This window comes from Emydura macquarii, unplaced genomic scaffold (assembly GCF_026122565.2).
Source record: "Emydura macquarii macquarii isolate MOO-44397 ecotype Brisbane River unplaced genomic scaffold, CSIRO-AGI_Emac_v2 contig_3451, whole genome shotgun sequence".
Lineage (NCBI taxonomy): Eukaryota > Metazoa > Chordata > Testudines > Chelidae > Emydura > Emydura macquarii.
Window position 1 is genome coordinate 8,503,060 of NW_027133588.1, and position 21,675 is coordinate 8,524,734.

The 21,675-nt window shown below is 45.4% G+C and overlaps 1 protein-coding gene across 1 annotated transcript in view; it reads left to right on the forward strand.

Moving 5' to 3' along the window:
• Positions 1 to 9,414: 9,414 nt before the first annotated feature.
• THSD4 (thrombospondin type 1 domain containing 4) overlaps positions 9,415 to 21,675 on the forward strand; it is a 597,500-nt gene continuing 585,239 nt past the window's right edge. The window contains exon 1 of the mRNA XM_067534792.1: positions 9,415 to 9,633. The gene's annotated coding sequence lies outside the window, so the exon portion shown is untranslated. The remainder of the gene's footprint in view (positions 9,634 to 21,675) is intronic.

The following is a 21,675-nucleotide window of genomic DNA, read 5'->3' on the forward strand; positions in this document are numbered from 1 at the left end:
CTTACAGAATCCCACTGATAATTACACTAAAGTGATGGATATCAGGATAAAAGACAGATATTTATCTGTTTGGCTGGATATGTTTGAGTATTACGCTAGCTGATACGTCTCAGAAATGATGTGTAATAAATTACTGAGTTGTGCTAAGGAAAGAACAGAAACCAGTATCTTTTGCTCAGTGGATGTTTTCTTGATAGTGTTTAACTTTTTGGGTAAGTAATTAACAGGTGGGTTCAAATTAAGGCCCTGATCTTGTAAATGGATTCTAGTTGGCAAAACCCTGTGTGAGGCGGTGATTATACAGGGACTAATTCCTTTGCAGAATTGGGACTAAATGAGGGAAAATGTACAATTTCTGCCCCTCCTTTTTATCAAGAAGTTTGTTTCTACCTGCAGACCTTTTCTTCTCCTCTTTCAGTTTGCCTTGCATTTGTGTACAGGCACTTGAGATAAGTAGTATTAGTCCTGTGTGTTGTCTTGATTCACCTTATTTTTGCCCATAATCCTATAACTCCTTTCTGATTCTGGGTTATTTGGTTATTTTTCTTCTCTCCATTTAGGGTTATATTTTCTTTGTTTCGACAAGATCAGTTTCTGGGCTGTTGGTTCAAATTCACTGCTGATGTTCACTACACACAGCAGTGGTGAATTTGGCCCAATATTCTCCCATTTCCTTTTCAAATGGCCATCCTTTAGATGCGCCCTGCTGCTACTATCACTGTAGTGTTAGTCTTGGGGTGTAGGGTACATGGAGAACCTGCACCAACACATTTGCTTAGTTAGGCCTCCTCCTATATTCCTTATACGTCTAGATCTCCCATTGAAACTAATCTGCATTCAAATTCAAACTTTGGGGCTCAGACCCATAAATTAAATAACAATGATTTTGAAAGTGTTGACATTGGTGGAAACCAGGACCAACTTTCCTAAAGTCAGTGGAGTTCAACCTGTGTAAAATGGATCTCAGTTGAGGCCCAAGTATTATGATTGTTAATTATTATAATGCTAGCCATATGGAACTCTGCATAGATGTGTTACACACTTTTTAATGGGTTGGTTTTATCCATTGCCAGGAATACTCTCCTCACCTAGCGTTCTGCAGCACAGCCAAGGTAAAGCTGTTGAAATTTCTCTCTCGGAAACATGTTGTTAATTGTGTTCTCACAGTGGTGTAAATCCCTGAAGTCAGTTTACAATGGTATAAAACAGGTGAGAGATCCCGAGGTCCCATACAATTAAACCTCTCTTTTAGTGGAGCCTCACTAAACTTCAGTCTTGCTCTCCATCGTTTATCTTGCCCTTTGCTCTACTCGTCTGCATCTATCTTACTTCATGAGTGTCATGTTTAGACTTTGACACTGGTTTTAGGCTCAACTGCATGGGGAAACCCTATAGACTCCCAATTCCCACCCATTGTGACATAAGAATTGCTCTGCTTGATTGGATTTTTCAGAATTTTTGCACCCACATGAGAACTCCACTTTCCCTTTCACGGTTATAATTATAATTTATTTAACATTTATGTTCAGGTAAATGATGGCGCCTTCCCCAAAGAGCTTACAATCCAAAACAGAGTCTGCAGACAGGCCTCAGTTCAGCAGTACTTAAACATGGAATGGGGGTTGCTCACATGCTTAAAGCTAGGCTTGTGCTTAAGTTCCTTGCAGAATCAGGGCCTTAAAGGGCTGATTTTTCCACAGATACAAAGGTGTCCCTGTGTTGTGAGCTTGTAAAGCAAAACAAAATCAGAACACTCATTCGGCAGTTATCCAAAAAGACGGCTTTCTGTGAATGCTGGGAACTCTGTATATTCCAAAGAGCCTGAGAAATTAAAATAAATGAACACAAATTCAGGTTGCCTGAAGACAGCTTATCTTGCACTCTACCATGGATGCTGGATTTTGCATGACTATTTTATTTTTTTTATTTAGCTGAGCACTTGTGGCATCCCCTGTCCTGCACGGAGTACACAGTATGTCATGTCTCCAATCAAATACAGACTTGTTTCCTCCTGATGTTTGTAAGCTGTCTTTCTCATGTTTTGTCTTTTTAGAAGCAAGTATGTTAATGTGCACAAACCCATTTCCCTGAATCTAATTCTCTGTTTTAAGTTTTTCATTTTGCAGAAAGGAAATGTTTCCCTTTAATTTTTTTTCTTTCTTCCACTTGTAACGTTTATCAGAAATCCAACAAGTTAGCCAATGTGATAAAGAAATACGTACGCGTGCTTCCTGTGTTACAGCCCTTGCCTCACTCTGGCTTTATAGGTAGGAAGGAAACACCTTTATAAGCATGATACAAAGTCCATTAAAGTCGATGCAAAGATTGCCATTAACTCCAGTAAGCTTTGGATCAAACCCTAAATCACCATGTTCAAGCTTCCATTTGAGTAGCAGTAAATTCTCTCTATGGAAATCCTAAAAGGATCCACACGCAAACAATGTTTAAAGAGAAATGAAAGATCACACTTTTAAATGGTTGAAACTCAGGCTAAGTGCAAAAAATACAAGTGCAAACCTGCACTCATGAACACAAGCAGGTACTTGTGCAGATGCGTTTGCGTGCATTTTCCTTTTGTTTGCACACCTCACCTTCTATCTTAAACAAATCTTTAAGCTGTAATGATTTGGCTTAAACCCAGACATTTAGAAGGTGTGTAAAAGTCCATCCATAACTCCCTCCTGTCAAGCTTGTTTTGTGTGGGTGAAGTTAGTAGAACTGCATTTGGTGTGTGTGTATATTATGAAATATAGGTCACAACATTGGGGAATTCTCTTACTTTACAAACCTCAGGACAAGCCTGGTTTACAAAGGCTGTACAGGCAGCTGGATACCACCCACATGCACATTGGCCATTGGTTCCCATCGGGTACGGGAAATCAGGGATGCCGTGTGTGTGCACAGCAGGGAGGCAGGGAATGATGTCTGCCTGTGCCCAGGGACACTTGCACACCTGTGCATGCAGGAGGGAGCATTGGTACATACTTGTGGGGCGACATTACTTTGTTCCCCTGTAGCCAACGGTCATTAACTAACTGTTCATTCCTTTGGTACTGCACACGTGAAAGACAATTCATGCAGTGGAGATGCCCTGTTATATCACTGTCGGGCTGGTTTTGTGCCGTGCAGCGTGGCAGCCCAGTTGTAATGCAGTCATTGTGCAGTGTTTCTGACTTCAGTATTCACACTTACTTACAAACCTGTTTTGGGGAGCACCCAATCTCTCTCCTCAGTTTTAGGAAGATTTTCTCGGGAGAGGTATGCAGCCGTTCTTTTATTTTAATTGTTCATTGTCAGCGGTGCTAACTGCACTTTGTTGTTGATTTCTAACCTGTACTACGGTTCAAACTGGTTACGGTTGCGGGGAGGGGAGAGTCAGAGAGTCCATTTATGCCCAGGGTAGTGGCAGATGCTGTCATTGCCTGTATTGTTACTAGATTTGTGTTTCAGTTTTCTGCATGTGAACGAACCCACATAGACCATCTACTCCTTTTCTGTGCTATAGACTTCTGCTGCATTGAACACTGGTAGTGCTTTCTGTGAGCACATAACACTAACTGCACTTCCCCCATCCCTCCCATGTATCCTTGAGACTTGGGATAGGACTGAACCCGGAGTGGGGTGTGTGAGGGACAGACAAAAAGGTGTTTGCAGTATCATGGCACCAGACAGGTATACACTATTTACTTTCATGTGGGTGGGGCCCAATCCCAAATATCTTGAGTTCATCACACTTAGGCAGGAGGGGCCATGCACAGGTCCAGGAGACTGACATTGAGTCACAGTACTCGGTAGAACATGTAATTGAAATATTTCTTAAGAGAAAGGTCAATTGCAAATTTTTAAAAAATGAAGAGAATGCAATCAGGAACTTGCGGGTGTCACTTGCTGCTGTCTCTGCATTGTCGTCTTGTCCTCACTCTGCCCATGTGAGGGATCTGAATGGTGGGCACTTGATGGGGTTCTGGGACTCCTGCCAGCTCATCCTTGCCCTCCTGTGTGCTCAGGGGAATCCCACAGCTTGAGGTTTTAGGGGGAGCATGAGGTGATGGGAGTCCTGCAGGCTCCCTGGTCTCCTGGTCACTCCAGGTGGGTGGCTGGGGTTTCCTTGAAAAAAGGATCCTCTGGCTCAGCAGCCCCTTGGGTGGCACCTGGAGGAGGGGTGATGGTTCACAGACTGGATCAGTGGCCTTGGCAGCAAGTGGACCCTGAAGTTATTTGTCCACCAGTTCAATCAACTCCTCCATTAGGGAATGCTCCATTCTCTGTGCTGGGCCTCCTGCTCCAGGAACCTGTTCAGTGGCTGCGGCACCAGCTGTTTCCCGATGGGGAGGCTGCGGTGAGCTAGAAAACTGGGTGGGGCTGTGCCCCCCTTTCCATGGCCCCACCCCTTCCTGCCAGGCCCCACCCCCTTGCTCCTCCTCACTGGTAAGTGCTGGGCCTGCCTCCTCCTCTCTCTCCCCAAGGCCTCCCCCCCGGCCATGTTGGAGGCTGGAGGCCAGAGCCGGGCAGTGCAGGACAGCTGCTACGCTGTCTGGTGCCATGGTCTGGGTGGCCGTGGTGCTCCCCCTTCTCCTCTTCCTGTTGCTGCTGGTGCCCAAACCCCAGGGCTGTGGCTGCTCCTCAGCTCCCTGCCACCCTGTGACTGTTTGCAGCCGGTAACGGCCTCCGAGGTGGGGGAACCCAGCTCCAGAGCTGGCAGAGCCCCCTGGGAGCAGTGAGTGCGGGACCTGGGCCGCTGTGGGAGCCCCAGACCCTCCACCCCGGTGGGCAGGGACACAGGCCGGGAGCTGCTCTCAGATCTCCCCACCTCCCCCCCCATAAAGTCTCAGGTTTCTTATTTGGCTAATTAGCAGCAGCCATATTAGAGAGAGAGCCGCCAGAGGCGAAGAAGTGTTTGGTCACACCCCCATCTAAATGACACCAAAGAATGCACTGTCAGGCTGTTAAGGCGGCGTTCCTGTCCTCAGTGGTACCTACCGCCAGCAGATAAAGACACCGATCTCAAGATGTTTAACGAGAACTGTGTGCGATAGCATTCTGTCTGGCAAGGAATCACTTATCAAGAGTGTGGCTGTAAAAATTACACTTCTTATTGTTTAGTCGTTTGGTTCCCACGTCTGTTGTTTAGCTGAATGATTTCTGTCTGTTTCTTTGATTTGTTTCTGTCTGTTGCATAATTAATTGTGCAATATTTAAATCAACTAAGGTGGTGAGATATGATTGGTTAAAAGAACTCTTTTGTAATGAGCTAGGATTGGTGTTTTGTAGTACTTTAGTTTAAAATGATTGGTTAAAGTATAACTAAGCAGGACCCAAGTTTTAACTATATAAACTGAGGTCCAAAAGGAAGTTCTTTGGAACCTAACTCAGGACGCAGCCCAAGATCCGAGCTGCCAGACCTCAACAGCCTGCCAACCATCTTGTGCAGCTGGAGTCCCCAGATGATCTGATCCTGATTGGCAACCAGGAGAAATTGGTCTGCCTTACTGGGAGTGGTGAGCATTGCATGCTTAGCGGGTGGATTCAGTTTTTGGTAATTAATGGATAGAGATTAAGGATATTACTGCGTAAGGCTTCTTCACTGGAATGCCTGCAAGAGATTACACCTGGAGCCCTACACATTGGGAAGGGTTGGTTCTTAAATTAACCAGGTTATATGCAGAGCCCTACAGACTGGGAATGGGTGACCCTGAGCCCTAGAGTATGAATTGGGTAAGGGTAGGCGCCTTTCCCACAGAGCCCTACAGATTGGGAAAGGTTAGCGGTGATGTAAGCGGGTTATGCCTTGAGCCCTACCAATTGGAGTAAAGATGGGGTGCTTGAGTGTGCGCAGGTGACACCCTGACCTCCCACCCAGGCTTACGCCTGTGCTGCTGCTGGCGGCAGCGCTGCCTTCAGAGCTGGGTGGCTGAGAGCGGTGGCTGCTACAGGGGATGGCGGGTAGAGAGGACTAAAGCAAATGTTGGGGTGGCGATAGCCACTGCAAGCTCCTCCCCGGCGCTGCCCCAGAACGTGTTCATTAGCATCTCTTCCTGCCGAAGAGCCCACTCCTCCCAAGAAGGTATTCAGACTGCTCCTGGTGTCTCCTGTCCATCCCTATGAGCAGCTCCTGCAGGGTCTTTTCCGTCTGTCTCTGGGTGGTTCTCCAACCCTCCTAGTGGAATGGTTTCCCTTCCAGGAGCTGAAGGGCCTGCCAATTCAAAGAGAGAAGAGTAACATTATTTATCTTGTCCTTTGGAAGAAGACAAGAAATTCCCCCCATAACGTAGCTTTGCTGTAGAAGACTGCAATATTAATAGTGTTTAGCATTCCAGGAATGTGATTTACACCATCTTTGGTTGTCAGACTTTTGCAGCTCATAAGGAAGGAGCAGAGGCTGCTAATGGTAAGAAAAATGTACTAATGTTTTTAAAAAAATTAAAATGTTCATAGTGCCTCAAGGGGGGGGGGGGGGACCAAGTGTGTGTGTGTGGGGGGGGGGGGGGTGGAGGGTGGGGAGGGGAGAGCGGGTAGCAGTTCTCTCCAGGGCATCGTTACCAGTTTGCAATCTTTTCTTCAAAGGCTGGCCCACATTTGGAGAACATAGTGGTTTTCACGTTACCAGAATGGAAAAGAGAAATGGCTTCCAGTCCTGTGGAGCAGATCCAGCAATCTATGCCAGAAAGATGTTTCTGCTATGGCCCTCTACATATTGCTGACGGGAGAGGTTTGGTCAGTCTTAAAGGTGGACCAAGCAGATTAGGACCCAGCTAGCATTTCTGTCACACCAGAAATTTGCTGAAATATGCTTACGGGACTGGGAGCAATTTGACTAGAAATTGACTATGTTCTCAGCTAGCAAAAGGAGTCCCCCTGCAAAGGGAGGCGCTAACCATGAAAACTGCTTACCATCCTCTCCGCGGCATCACCGGAAAATCCTGCCTCTGGGCCTTCCTAACAATGGTGAAACGGACAAGGAAAGAGACAGACTACAACTTTATTTTGGTTCCCTGAAGTTTCAGATCAGACCACATGCCCTTTGCCTCTTCACTACAAAGTTATACCATGCTGGGTTTATCCAACCACCAGACCAGATCTTTCTCCCACTCGCCCTTTTCCTGGCTCATGCAGCGTGGCTCAGTACAGGGAGAGGGCAGACACCATGGACAGGGATGGTAAAAATGTTGTAGTCTTCCCAGGGAGAAAGAATTGCTGTGACTGACTATTCCTCTGAGAACCAAAATGTTCTACAACTCTGCTTTGTTCTTTTCCCCTTCTCGGACCTAATCCCCTCTTCCACCTACCCCCTATCCCATTCCACACAGCTCCCATTTGTAAGGGGACAATAAGATTGGGGGTGGGTGAAGCACTGAAACTGTAATGGGTTACTCACTTTAGACAACCAACTATAATTTTTCCACAGCTGTCTGACCCCTAACTGGGACTTTTCTAACCCCTCTGCCCCCCAACATTCCCCTGGTCAGCACAACCCTGGGGCTATCACTGCTTATTGCCGTCTGAGAAATGCACAGACACGGGACACAACATTTTCATTAATAATCTAGTTTTAAGAAGTAGTTTTAGCTGAATGCACAATAGTGGTTTATCAGCCGCCAATTGATTTATAACCGTGCCTTGCCTAGGGCTGGATAGATGGGGGTGGAAAGTGGAGGAGTGGGGTGTAACAATGCCATGGCTGCAGCATGGCCACTCAAACTCACAGAGACATTGCAATGCCTGCTCCAGCCGCTGTGAAATTTCTGGGTACAGGTGCATGGTCCTGCCACTCTGGGTGAAGTAGTGGGGATGTTGTGCTCTGACCACACATTGATCAGCACCCGGATGCACTCAGCAGACCAGGAGGCTTCTCTCAGAGCAGGATCCATGTTCATCTCTATTGATCTGTCAAGAATGCAGCAGAAAGCTATTCTGATATGATCAGCACAGCTCGTTATTACTGGTCAAAATGGGGGCCAGGGATCTTTATAGATTGGGTGATGCTCAGAAAGAAAAGGATTTAGTGCATTGTAGGACTATTGAAATTTGGGAACTGGTAAATGCCTCTTTTCCCCCGTCCAAACTGCACACTTGCATGGGTAGGATGCCATGCCACTGCCTGAAGCGTGTACCCACCTACACCCCTTGGGCGTGTTAGCCAAAGGGAGACAGGCTTTCAGACCCATGCTTCTGGGGTACATATGTGGACAATGGAGGATATGGCACAGCCACGTGCATGGAGATGTACACAGTCGCTAGTGTTGACAAAACTTAAGGGAGTTTTCACTTTTTAGCCAGCAATGGAATAACCTCCAAACCTAGAGCGAGAGAGAGAACATTAATAAAAATTAAGACAAAGAAATCCCACATTATTCACAAGAATCCAATCCATATTTGAACCAACTGGGTAATTTTACTTTTGCAAGGACTGCAGGATTGGGGACTTGATGGGAAAAATAGGAAAATTCACTGGTCTAAATTCTGACATCAGTTCCCTAGCTATTAGTACCATTGACTTCAGTAGATCTACTCTGGATTTACAGTGTAGATGAGATTGGAACATGTCCTGTTCTCATTACCTCCTCACACATGCCCCAGAAATAGAAACCCGTTATCCCTTCTCTACTTCATTCTTTTCACCAGCTGAGTTTCCTTTTTCTTTTTTTGTGTGCTGCTATGCAAGTTCCAGGTGAGCCGTGTTGCATCTTCCCCCTGAAAGGACATGAAATTAACTCCAGGAAATATGTCTTACCTGCTTGCCCTACTTACAAAGAACAAAGACAAGTTCATTTTCAGGTACAGATACATGCCTTGGAGGGTTTGAAGTAAAAGTCAGTTTCATTTGCTTTCTTTGTGCCTCGGGGGACCTTGTGTTTGCACTCTTTTTTTTTTAATAAATAAAAAAAAAAGGTGTGGGTGGGGGTGCAAAGAGGGGAAGGAAAGAAAAAGAAATGCTAATGGGGAAGGGGACTCTGCCTCTCATGGGAAATGTGATCTGATTTATTTTGAAAAATCAGTGGTATTTCTATCTTAACTCTTAAAGTGCACTTGCTGTTAGCTTTCCTTTTTAAAACCCCACACTCTGTGTGTAATAATAATGTCTTTTCCATGTCCTTCCATAAGCTCTGCTATCTTATAAAATCTGAGATTTTTATTAGGAAAAAAGGGAGTAAGAAACCAAGCAAAGAACATAAGGTTTTTAGCTTTGAACTTGTTGCTCAATGGCATGCGTGCCTGTGTGATTTCACTGAATGCCGCACAGGCTATGGCAAGTTCTCGGAAAGTCTTGATTACATTCAGAAGGAAGCAGTCCAAGGTCCCTCACACTGGATGCGGTGGTAAAGGCAGCATATAGATTTGTGAAGAAAACCATCAAGACTTTTGGAACAATTCCTAGGAAGGGTTCACAAGCTCCAAGTTCTGGACCTTAGGAATAAATGCAGTTCCATGTGCTGATCCCATTGCTAGAGAAGAGAAACGGGAAGAAAATTAAGTGGGGGATGAATGTGGCTATTTAAAAGTTCGGTATTATCTATTTTTTTATTTTAATCAGCAGATCACCCTATTGCACAGCTGTGGGCTGGATGGTTTAAGTGACTGGTAATGGGATATAGAGCACTTCACTTCTAGGCCACTGTTTCATCTCTGGTCCAGGTTGGCAGATATTAAATCATGTGTGTGATACATTGTTAGTTTCTGTTCACATGTTATAGAACTTCAATTGCCCAGCCCCTTTGAAAAATCAGGCTTTAAAATTCTCAGGTTGGATGCTCAAACCCCAAATCTGGAGAAATTTTTAAATATATCATAGAAATATAGGGCTGGAAGGGACATCTGGTTCCGTCCCCTGTGCTATGGCCAAACCAAGGATACCTAGACCATCCCTGACAGGTGTTTATCTAATCTGTTCATAAAAACCCCCACTGATGGGGATTCCACCGCCTCCCTTGGAAGCTTATTTCAGAGCTAAATTACCCTTATAGTTAGAAAGATTTTCCTGATACCTAATCTAAATCTCCCTCACTGCAGATTAAACCAATTGCTACTTCTCCTATCTTCAGTGGACCTGGAGAACAACTGATCACCATCCTCTTTTACAGCAGCCCTTAACATAGTTAAAGAGAGTTATCAGGTCCCCCTCAGTCTTTCTTCCTCAAGACTAAACTCGTCCAGTTTTTTAACCTTTCCTCATGTGTCGGGTTCTTTAAACTGTTTATCACGTTTGCAGTGGCATACCCTGGGTCTCTGGCGCCCGGGGCCCAATATTTGCATTTGTGCCCCCGTCAGCAGTGCCCTGCGGGGGGGGGGGGGAGGGTGTTGTCTGCAGGCCCGTTTCCCGCTCTCCCCAACACCCCCCCTGCTGTGGCGGCAGTGGGTGTGGCAGGGCGTGGGAGTGACGAGGCAGATGCCCCTGGGGTGCCCAGTGGTGGTGCGGGGAGAGGGGCCAGGTGGATGCTTGCTCCCCCCGCGGCGGGAGCCCTCGGTCACCGGCAGGTCTGAGCTGGGGTCAGCGCAGCCACCAGGATATCAAAGCCCGGCAGCCCCTGGCCGCCTGTGACAGCAGGGGGCAGCTCCTCCTCCGAGGGCCCAGCCTGCTCTCCCTCCCCCCAAGCCAGTGCCCGGGGGCATGGCTCCCTCCCGCCTCCCGTCGGTAGGCCACTGCATTTTTGTTCCTCTCCTCTGGTCCCTCTCCGGATTTTTCCGTATAAAGTGTAGTGCCAAGAACTGAACTGAGGTCTCACCAGTGCCAGGGAGACTGGGGACAATTCACTTCCGGATCTGACCTATGACACTCGTTTTAATATATCCCAGAATTATATTAGTGATTTTTTGCAATTGTATCACATTATTGACTCAAATTCAGTTTGCGCTCCACTGTAACCCCCAGCTCTTTTCAGCAGCGCAGTCACCTAGCAGTTATTCCCCATTTTGTATTCGTGCATTCCATTTTTCCTTTTAGTGTAGTGCTTTACATTGATCTTTAGTGAATTTCACCTTGTTCATTTCAAATAATTCTCCGATTTGTCAAGGTCATTTTAAATTATAATCCTGTCCTCCATAGTGCTAGCAACCCTTCCCAGCTCAGTGTCATTCATAAAATTTATGAGCATACTCTTCACTCCATCATCCAAGTCATTAATGAAAATATTGAATAGTACCAGACCCCCAGTGTCTTGCTCAAGATGAGAAGAGAACTCAGGTCCTTTGACTCCGAGGCCTATGTTTTAACCTCTATAGCATGCTTTCTCCTTATTAATAGGTAACTAATTATAATGACAAAATCTCTGTATTTATCAAATCCTCTATTTCATCAGATAGAATTGGGATCTGATTGACATCGGTGGTGGGTATTTTTTAGAAATACCAATATTTGCCAATGATTGCTACAATTCATTAGAATTTGAAAATTGTTAATGAAACAAATTGAAATACATTTTTATTAATATATGAAAAAATATTTCCTCATCACCTGAATCTGGGCCAGTTGATCAAGAACATTGTTATTCCATGGGAAAAGGTGACATTAAAACTGGAAAGAACTTATTTGAATGAAGACTTACAGAACAGTATTTACCTGAATGAATGACCTTTCACGTATAATTCCTAGCTTCTCTTCTATTGACTTCAGTGAGAGCAGGGTTGGGCTCATTCATGTGCTTGTTCTGTTTGTATAGTTTCTCCTGTAAGTCTTTTTTAAATAGATGATTATTTATAAGGCTCAAGTTGAGGATAAAAAGGCAGTTAAGCAATTCTAAACTCTGTCACTTATTACAAATATTCTGGGTGTGTGCTTCCATCGGAAATAGCATGGTGAAATGATTCTATGTTGTTAGTGATTTAGTAAATCAGCTTTGCAAACTACACCCGAGAGGTTTTTTGTTTGCCACTTTATTTGAGAATAACCAAGCAGCTGTGAAGAATTTGGATGAGGCAGCTAACTCAGCATCCAGTCTTTCTCTAGGTGTGTTCTGATTTTAGTGTGTGCTGACTTTATTCCTGTCATCGGAGGCTTGCTTCGTGGAGTGCTATGTGCTGAGGAGACAGAGCTTTATGTGAGGAGAACATCAAGACCAAGTTTAAAGTTTAGCAAGCTAGAGTTTTCCCAGCTTTTCCACATAAGCCTCTCACTGATAATTTTGGATTGTTTGTAAGTCTCAGGCTAGTGGAAACCAGTGGTTCAACATTCTCCTGTTCATTGTTTTCATTAGACCGATATATCAAGGCAGAGATTCTTTCCTTTCCTTTCCTTCCTTCCTTCCTTTCAAAAGCACTTCATGGGAGTATTGGGACATAGAAACTTTATGCCCTATAACATCTTGTCTGCACTAGAATTTTCTAAAAATGTCCCTGTGTTGCTGAAACTAGTGCAACTACATTGTTGGGGGGCCCAGTGTAGGTAAGACTCCCATGGTTGCAGCCATTTTCAACATGTAGCAATTAAATTGTCTCAGAAGCAGTCTGATCAAATGATATGGGGTTAAAAATAGCTGCAGTCACAGGATCTTTGAACACAGTAGGGATCTCAGCTTTGCTAAGACCAGTGCAGAATCAGCAGCAGCAACACAGGGAAATTTTTAGAAAGTTTCGCTGGTGTAGACCAGTCTTCCCAGAGGATACAAACTCAGTACACTACATGTAGAAGGCTCCAGGAATTTATGGCATTAACATTCTGGCAAATCTGCTACAAAACTCTGCAGAAAAAACTTTTGTCAAGTCCTCAAAGTTGAAAAAGTCATGACGGAAGGATAGATGTGTTTTTTAAATGGACTGTAAAAGGTTATTGTCAGGTTAATAATTGGGAGCCAGATTTTTCAAGCCTAGACCGTGGCAGAAGTCTCATCAGCTCAATGTTTGCTAGGCTAGGGGTCCTAGAGGGAGAAGACAACTGCAGAGTTCCATTTGAGGGTGTCTCTTCAGCCCAGAAAGTAGACACTGTGGTCATGTCAGTGATGAATGCACTGAATCATGAATTTCAAGGCCAGAAGAGACCACTGTGATCATTTAGTCTGATCTCTGACCACAGGCCATAGAATATCCCCCAAATAATTCCTAAAGCATATCTTTTAGAAAAATGTCCAATCTTGATATACAAATTGTCAGTAATGGAAAATCCATCACAACCCTTGGTAAATTGTTCCAGTGGTTAGTTATCCTCAACGTCAAAAATGTATGCCTTATTTCCAGTCTGAATTTGTCTAGCTTCAATTTCTAACCATTGGATTGCATCATATCTCTGCTATATGGAAATGCCCATTATTAAATATTTGTTCCCCACATAGATATTTACAGCACCTCTTAACCCTCTCTTTGTTAGACTAAATAGATGGCGCTCCTTGAGTCTGTCACCATAAGGCAGGTTTTCTAATCATTTTATCATTCTCATGGCTCTTCTCTGAATCCTCTCCAATTTATCAACATCCTTCTTGAATTGTGGGCACCAGAACTGGACACAGTATTCCAGCAGCTGTCTCACCAGTGCCAAATATGGAGGTGAAATAACCTATCTACTCATACTCAAGATTCCCCTCTAGGCATCCCAAGCTTATATTAGGCTTTTCGGCCAGTGTCACACTGGGAGCTCATGTTCAGCCAATTATCCACCACAAACCCCAAATCTTTTTCAGAGTCACTGCTTCCCAGGATAGATTTCCCCAGTCTTTGTTCTGAGGTGTATATATTTACACTTACCCGTATTAAAATGTGTATTGCTTGCTTGTGCCCAGTTTATCAAATGACCAGATCGCACTGTATCGGTAACCTGTCCTCTTCGTTATTTACCTCTCTCCCAATTTTTGTGTCATCTTCAAACGTTATCTGTGAAGATTTTGTTTTCTTCCAGGTCATTGATAAAAATGTTAAATAGCATAGGGCCAAGAACCAGCCCCTCTCAGTGGAATCTCAGTGGAAACACCCCCCGGCCCCATGACGATTCCCCATTTAAAATTACATGTTGAGACCCATCCTTTAGCCAGTTTTAAATCCATTTAATGTGTGCCATGTTAATTTTATATTGTTCTAGTTTTTTAATAAAAATGTCATGCAATACCAGGTCAAATGCCTTAAGTATGCCAAAAGTCTTTTGGTCAAATGCCAAAAGTCTAAGTATATTATGTCAACACTATCACCTCTATCGAAGAATCAATGCTTTCTGTGACTCAGCTGACCATGCCCTACCCTCTCTCCCTTTAGCCTGTATCACATTATTAATGGGCTGTGCTGGATCCATTCAGGATGTGTTGATAAGTGCATCTCCTTAGTTGACACTTCCCCCCCCCGAATGAATCTCTTCTGAGTGGTAGGATCTAGGTTGGGGCAGCATGCAGACTGCAAATTTACTTTCCTCTTTGCCAGCATGGGTAAGTATAGTCCCATAAACTTAAAAATTCATAACCTATGTTACAAAAAGCATCTTAGTTTAACTGAATAAAATTATAAAGCTCAAATTTAGTGTTTTGTTATTACTGTTTATCATTGCTCTCAACTTGGGCAATGTAAACAGACTAGTTAGATTCTAGAGTCAATCTCTCTTTCAGTTTCTCCTGAACTAGCTAGAGTGACCTGGATGGGGATCACAGGTTGCTAGAGGGAAGAGTTGGAGAAGGCACTGGTAAATCAGTCTACATTTAAATGGCTAGGAATGCTGAGCTGGTTTTGAAGCAGTGCGGCAAATAATTGCTTTAATAGAGACAGTTTAGTATAGGGTGACCAGATAGCAAGTTAGTATAAGGTGACCGGATTGGGACAGCTGGTGGTGGGGGTAATAGGCACTTGTATAAGACAAAGTCCTGAATATTGGGACTGTCCCTATAAAATTGGGATATCTAGTCACCTCTGTTTAGTACAATAAGAATGGAGTCCTCTCCGGCTATTACCTGGTACACAGCACATAAAATACTAGCTAAATGCAGCAGTGCTTGGGCTGCAAACATTAACAGTAATAATTAGGCAAGATCGTGGCCGGCCCAGCAGTGGGAAAGAAAACAGTTCAGTGCATTGTGGGAATGGGGGTGGAGGACTATAGAAACTTGGGACCTGGTATACACCCCTTTCCCCTGTCCACACTGCACACTGGCATTGGTACAGAGTCATGCTATAGCTTAAGGCATGTTCCTTCTCCTCTTACTTACATCCCAGCTCATGCCACATTCCTAAAGGCCACCAATACATCCAGTCCTTGAGCTCCCTCTTGCACTGTTCTCTGTTATAGGAGTGCTTTGTCTGCATGCAAATAATTGGCTAATAGGCAAACTACTAAAGTATATGTCGTGGGGTTCCTGGGTTTCGCAGAACTAAAAACTTGTGCACTGCATTTCCTCTGTGCATTTTTTTAATGCGGCGGAGTTAGGACATTCCGCAGAGGGCTGGGGAGAAGCTGGATAAGGCCAGGGATATGATGCCCCAAAGCCAGCGTGACGCAAGGGAACTGCACACTGCAACATTTCGGAAGATGCCGCAGCGCTTGTTCCATGTAATGAGACTAAGTCAACCAGGATGCCTCTACTCCTGCACAATACAGCTCACTTTAGGGGAATATTTGTGTGTAAACGGTTCCCTCTGAAAGTAAAAAAGATGGAAAACTTTCTACTGTTTGGCTTTGGAAAAGCTTTGTAAGAAGGATGGTTGTACGGTTACAGCACTGAACGAGGACTTGCGAAATCTAGATTCAGTTTCTATGACCTTGGGCAAGTTGCTTAATCTCTCTGTGCTTCAGTTCCCCGCTTGTAAAATGTGGATAATAATACCTCCTTTCTCCCACCTTTTGGCTGTTTATCTATGTATAGTGTAGGACCGTCAGGGCAGGCACTTATCTTCTTCTTTCCTTTATCCCATTATCCGGGGTCAGGGTGTCAGCGAAGTATCTACTATCCTCATCTGTCTGAGGTGGACGTGGGTCCACCTACTTATCATCTTTGACGCAATGAATCCATCACTTCTTCAGCTTTCCGTGGGGTCTCTTTGCTACCCCGCCATCTTCACTAGGGTCTCTTCTTTCATCTTCTGTATGTGTCTGAACCAGTGAAGTCAAGCTGACTGGTCATCATTTGCAAATGGTGTTACAAAAAAAGTCCAGTTGCTCGTGCATAGGTGTCCAACTCAGAAAAACTACCATTACATTTGCCATTATTCCCTCCCTTACTGGCAGTTTTACCCTAGAGGCCAAGGGTTGGATGGGCACAGATACCGAAATACTCTCATGCACACTTGAAGAACAATTGCATTTGACTTTTGCTAACACAGTTATGGGAAGGCATCAAAGCCAGTGGAAGTTCTAGTGATTAAGACAGCAGAGACCCCCCTTATTCTGAGGAATGCAGTTGTACGTTCTAAGCATGTACTGCCACAAGACATTCATTTACCATCAAATATTGTATGTCCCGGATCCAGCAACTGAGAGAAATTTTCCGCCTGGAGCTAAAGCTGGCAAAAAGAAGGCATGAGGGGATGGGCTTACCCCACACTAAAAGCGTTAACCCACACTAAGGGTGGTGGAAGGCCGATCCCCCAGGCTGTGCTGGGCATGCTCCAACTGCTGCCCCAGTATAAAAGGGAGCAGCCCAGCTCATTCCAGGCTGACCACCAAGGAGGAAGGACCCTTGTTGGAGGCTCCAAGCCTCCTGTTGAGGGAACCAGAGACCCAGACAGAGACCAGCTGCCCATGGCCAATTGCCCAGAGTCAGATGTCCAAGAAGTTACCGAAGCCAGGGAACCTGAAGGTCCTGATGAGACCTGGATGACAGCATCAGGAGGCATGGTAGGAAGTAGCCCAGGGAGTTGGAGTTAGTGGCATCTCCTGCCTGAGATAGGTCAGCGTGTTGTAGTAGGATCTCCGCTCTCTGACCCGGGTGGTGATCACCCCCATCATAGACAGGGCCCTGGGCTGGGATGCAGTGGAGTTGGGCTGGCCAGCATCTCCCTACCCCCTACCGCTCCCCTTGGGGTGACAGCAACCCTCTACCTGAGCATCAGACTGCAGAGATGTGCAAACCCCTGTCATAGCTATGGACTGTTTGCCTCCCCCCTGCCAGAAGGCTGGGGGTTACAGACTACATCTCTTGCCCGCCCTGCCTGAGGGCTTGGGCTATAGACGGTTTACCACACGCCCTGCCTGAGGGCCAGAGCTACAGACCGTTTACTTGCCTAGCCCTGACCCAAGGGCAACTATTGACTCTGGCCGCTAAGCCGTGCCGCCCTGGCCCTAAGGGCAGTCACCCCAGTTTGGACCCTTGGGACATATGGCCGGGAGGGGACCAGTCTGGAAGAATGCGCCTGCAGGGACGCTCTACTCCCCTGTTGGCCCCAAACCTCCTCACCGGGCAGAGGACAGGGTGGGCTTTCCTCACGACAGAAGGACTCTGATATAAATCTGCAATTCTTGAGAAAAATAGATGAGAGCCTGAGGTTACTCCCTGGTAAGAATAGGAGTTGGTCTTTTAAAAAATAAAACGACCCTGTAATACACTAACATTTGTGAAATAAAAATATGAAAAGTTTCTTAACAGATACATTTATAGAACTATTTTTGTGGGTGTGCCAAATTCTGAAGTGGGTCTGAATTGGAACTGAGTAAAAACTCTGCAAGGCTTCAGGATTTGACCCTTGATCTTTATACTTGTTAGATCAATTGTCTCCATCTTCTGGGAATGAGATTTGTTCCTCAGATCAAGGGTTATACATTTCATTTTGATATTCTTTTTTTCCATCTCAGTTTCCTTTGGATTTTAGGTGAAGCTCTATTAGGGGGTATGTGAGTAGTGTATGTTCCTTTTATGTCTTTTTTTTGCCACTAAAAATTCTCAGAGTTTTCCCTTTGTTTTTGGCGGTGGAAGGCTGAGCAGAAAACTCTCACTAAGAGTTGCATGGAGTCTTTTATTTAAAAATAAAATCATTAACACTTCTCCTGGGTGACTGCCACAATCGTACTGACCCTCATGCTCCATGTGGGAGGGACCAAGATGTCAAACTGCCACCCTTACCTCTTTTTTGTTGATATTGCTTGATTAATATTTTATGTATGTATTGATTATCCAAACAGCTTTTTTTAAAAGGCCATTTCCTTCTTCCTGAGCTGGAAACTGTGTGAGAGGTCACTTTGGGGATTTCTCACACTTTACTGCCTAGATACCTCAACCTGTGGGGACCACCCAAAGTGGGGGAATCAGTGCCTTCTCTCACTGGAAGTTGGGAGTCTCTGGTACAATAGCAGCTGCTTATTCTAAAGTGTATAGCTATTCTGTGACATGGACTAATCTCTCTTGGGAACCTGGAGAGATTCTCCTAATATGGATCAAAGAAAAACACATTGAATTTTTCAGTTACCAAGTTCTTATCCATTTATTTTGCCTTTGAAAGGCTGTAAAAGCCTTTGTTTGAAGCTCTCTATTCAAATCATACTTGCACCCAAGTGAATGATAAAGGCAGATCGGATTGCAAATGCATCCCCCATGTAAGAGGGAAAGAGGGGCCTTTCCTGTGTGATGATTTGTGATCAGCACAATGGAAAAACAACTCTGAATCAGTAAAGCATGCTAAGAATATTCAAGGAAATATGCTGAGACCAACTTTAAGATTTCAGCTCATGGGAACTGGACAGATAAGTCTGAATGAGAACTGACATAAATAGCCTTAGAAATGTTTCTTATCCCTTTTAAAGCTAAAGAATTCAGAACTCCTGCCATTTGACACTAATTATATTACAGAATGCTAATTCTGAGGCTCATCCCAGGCAGAGGATGAAGAAATAGAGAGGGCTTCAAAAGGTGAAACCTCACTTTTTTTTTAAGCTGGCATGAAACTTTGTGGAAACATGGGGTTTATTTGTTTGTTTATCTTTTAAATAAATGGCTTGATTTTAATCGTGCACCAGCATAAGAGAAATCAGAATTAGACCCATAGACTTCAGTTCTTTAAATTAGCATCGTCAGCAGTACAAATACGCTAATCTGTCTAAATACAATGAACTCTGGGTCCTATTTGGGTTCCAGGACGTGCTACATGGCTAAAAGCCCCTCCCCCAGCCTAAGGAGAGGAACTACTAAGCCCAGGACTTAACTAAATTTAGGGGACAACAATTGAGAAAACAGGAACAGGCATGAAAGTCAAAGGGTTAAATGGAGGGAACCTGAGGGGGACACTGAGCAGAGAACCCTAGACAGCACCCACTGCTCCTCAAAGGTGTCTAAGGAGCCAGCAGACGCTGCTCAGAGGAACTTTGCCCGGATGCATGGTTGGACAGAGGAACGGAAATAGGCCCCACAGCCGCAGGCCATTTCCTCAGCCAACATCCTCTGCTTAGTGTTGTAAATGGCTATCTTGGCTAGTGCTAGGAGGAGTTGACGAGGAGGTCCCGCGACTTTGTGGGGCCATGGATGATGGGGTGTGCATACGGGAACAGGTGTGGGGAGCAGTGCAGTCAGAACCTCAGGAGCCGGTTCTGGAGAAGCCGGACCAGGGGCTGCAGCCTGGCGCACTCCAGGTAAATGCGCGCCAGGCTCTCCCTCACACCGCAGAAAGGGCAGGTATCAGGATGGGGGGTTAACTCTGCCAGGCTGACACTTGTGCTCACAGCTCCATGAAGGAGCCGCCAGCTACTATCCCTGGCGGGCCGTGGAACCAAGGTGGGATACGGCCTGGCCCACCGGGGTTCCTCACACTCGACAGGTGGCAAAGTGTCCTGCCACTTCGTATCAGGACAGGACATGAGGGTGAGGAAATGGAGAGCACGGAGCATGAGCATGTACAGATGTGCCTGTGGTGGGGTTTGGAAATGAACTGGCTGCAGATTTAGCAGCCAGCTCAGGGTGTGTGGAGGGGGCATCCAGGGGGGGCTCATGGGCCAGGGACCCAATGAAAAGATCTGGAGGGCCTGGGATGAGGGATGGGCAGGGAACACCCTCCCACAGGACATGCTTGAGAGGTGGGCGACAAGGCTGTCCTCACCTCCTGAAGTATGTGCCAGCGGGTTCGAAGGGTGGAGAGCCCCATTCGCTAACCGAGCACTTGGGGATCCACCCAGTCCCCCCAGTCATAGTCCAGGAGGTCTCTGACCTTGGTGATGCCTGCCAGGACAACCTCTGGTGCATCAAGGGGGACTCTGCCACAATGAACTCTGGGTAGTGCGTAGGAAAAGGAGTCCCAGTCTACAGTGGTCTGGGAAGGTCATCAATATGCTGATTGTTGGTTTAAAGGCTCATCCTTGGGATGTCAACTAGTTTGTCCCCTCTCCCTCACACACACTGAAGTAAGACCACGTAGTCTTACAGGTGTTTGTCTGACCTGTTCTTAAAAATCTCCAGTGACAGGCATTCCCCAACCTCCCTTGTTAGGGAAAATGGTTGTATGTGTAAATAGTTCATATAGTTTTCCTAAGGCCTGACTAGGCCCGACCCCATTTTGTTTTAAATGGAGTCTGACAAAGGACACAGACAGTCACGCTGCTTGGCAAGGTGCCAGCAGGGCAGGTCTGCCCGGCAACTGGGAAAAAGGCGGGAAGCCTAGGGATGTTGGTGCCGTGTGCATCACCTGAGAGGGTGGTGTGCAAAGGGTTTAGTGCCGAGTGCACAAGAATGGTGCCGTGTGCACGATGCTGAGGCAGGAAAATCCCTAGCCTCTGATTGGTCCAGGACTGGAGGGACCAAAAGAAATAAAAGGACACTCAGCCCTTAGAGGCTTGCTGCCCAACTGAGTGGCAGTGTGGGGAGGGTGCCTTGAGAGTTGAGGTCTGGTGTGTGGAGAGACAGATAACAGCCTGCGGACCAGGAAGAGAAGCCGCCGACAGCAGGACCTGGGACTGAAGCAGATGGTGACCAGACCGTAAACAACACTCAGCGGTCTGAGTGAAGAACAATAGTGAGCCATAAGAGACTTTTGGGGAGCCAGGGGTTGTGTTATTGGTCGTTGGGACCTGGGGTTCACCCCCATCTGTTTATCCTTCTTGACGTTAGTGGTTTTGATTTGTTGTCACTTAACAAATTGTCACCCTGTGTTTTGCAAAACCCTGAGCGTTGTGGTCCTTTATAATCAGCTCCACCGGTGATAGATCCGGCAGGGTAAAGACCTTCAATAGAGAGACCCTTTTTTTTATTCTGTTTTACGGTAACACCCTTGGTAACCTATTCCACTACTGAACTGTTCTTATAGTTAGAAAGGCTTTCCTAATTTCCAGCCTAAATCTCCCCTGCTGCTGATTTATGCTGATTACTTCTTGTTCTACCTTCAGAGGACCATCATCTTTATAACAGCCCTTAACGTATTTGAAGATAGTTATCAGGTTCCTCCCTCAGTCATCTTTTCTCAAGACTGATATGCCAAGTTTTATTAACCTTTCCTCAGAGGTCAGTTTTTCTAAACCATTTATCATTTTGGTTGCTGTCCTCTGGACTCTTCGCCTGCTCTTCCATTTCTTCCTTAAAGCATGGTGCCCAAAACTGGACACAATACTCAATGTGTGAGGCCTCACCAGTGCTGAGTGAAGTGGAACAATCATCTCCCACGTCTTCCACGTGATGCTCTTTTTAATACAGCCCAGAATGACAGTTTGCTTTTTTCACAACTGCATCATATTGTTGGCTCGTATTCAGTGCGTGATCACTAATCCGCTATAACCCAGGAGCCATTTCAGCAGTAATGCTGCCTAGCCATTATTCCTCATTTTGTGTTTGAGCATTTGATTTTTTTTCCTTCCAAAATGTAATACTT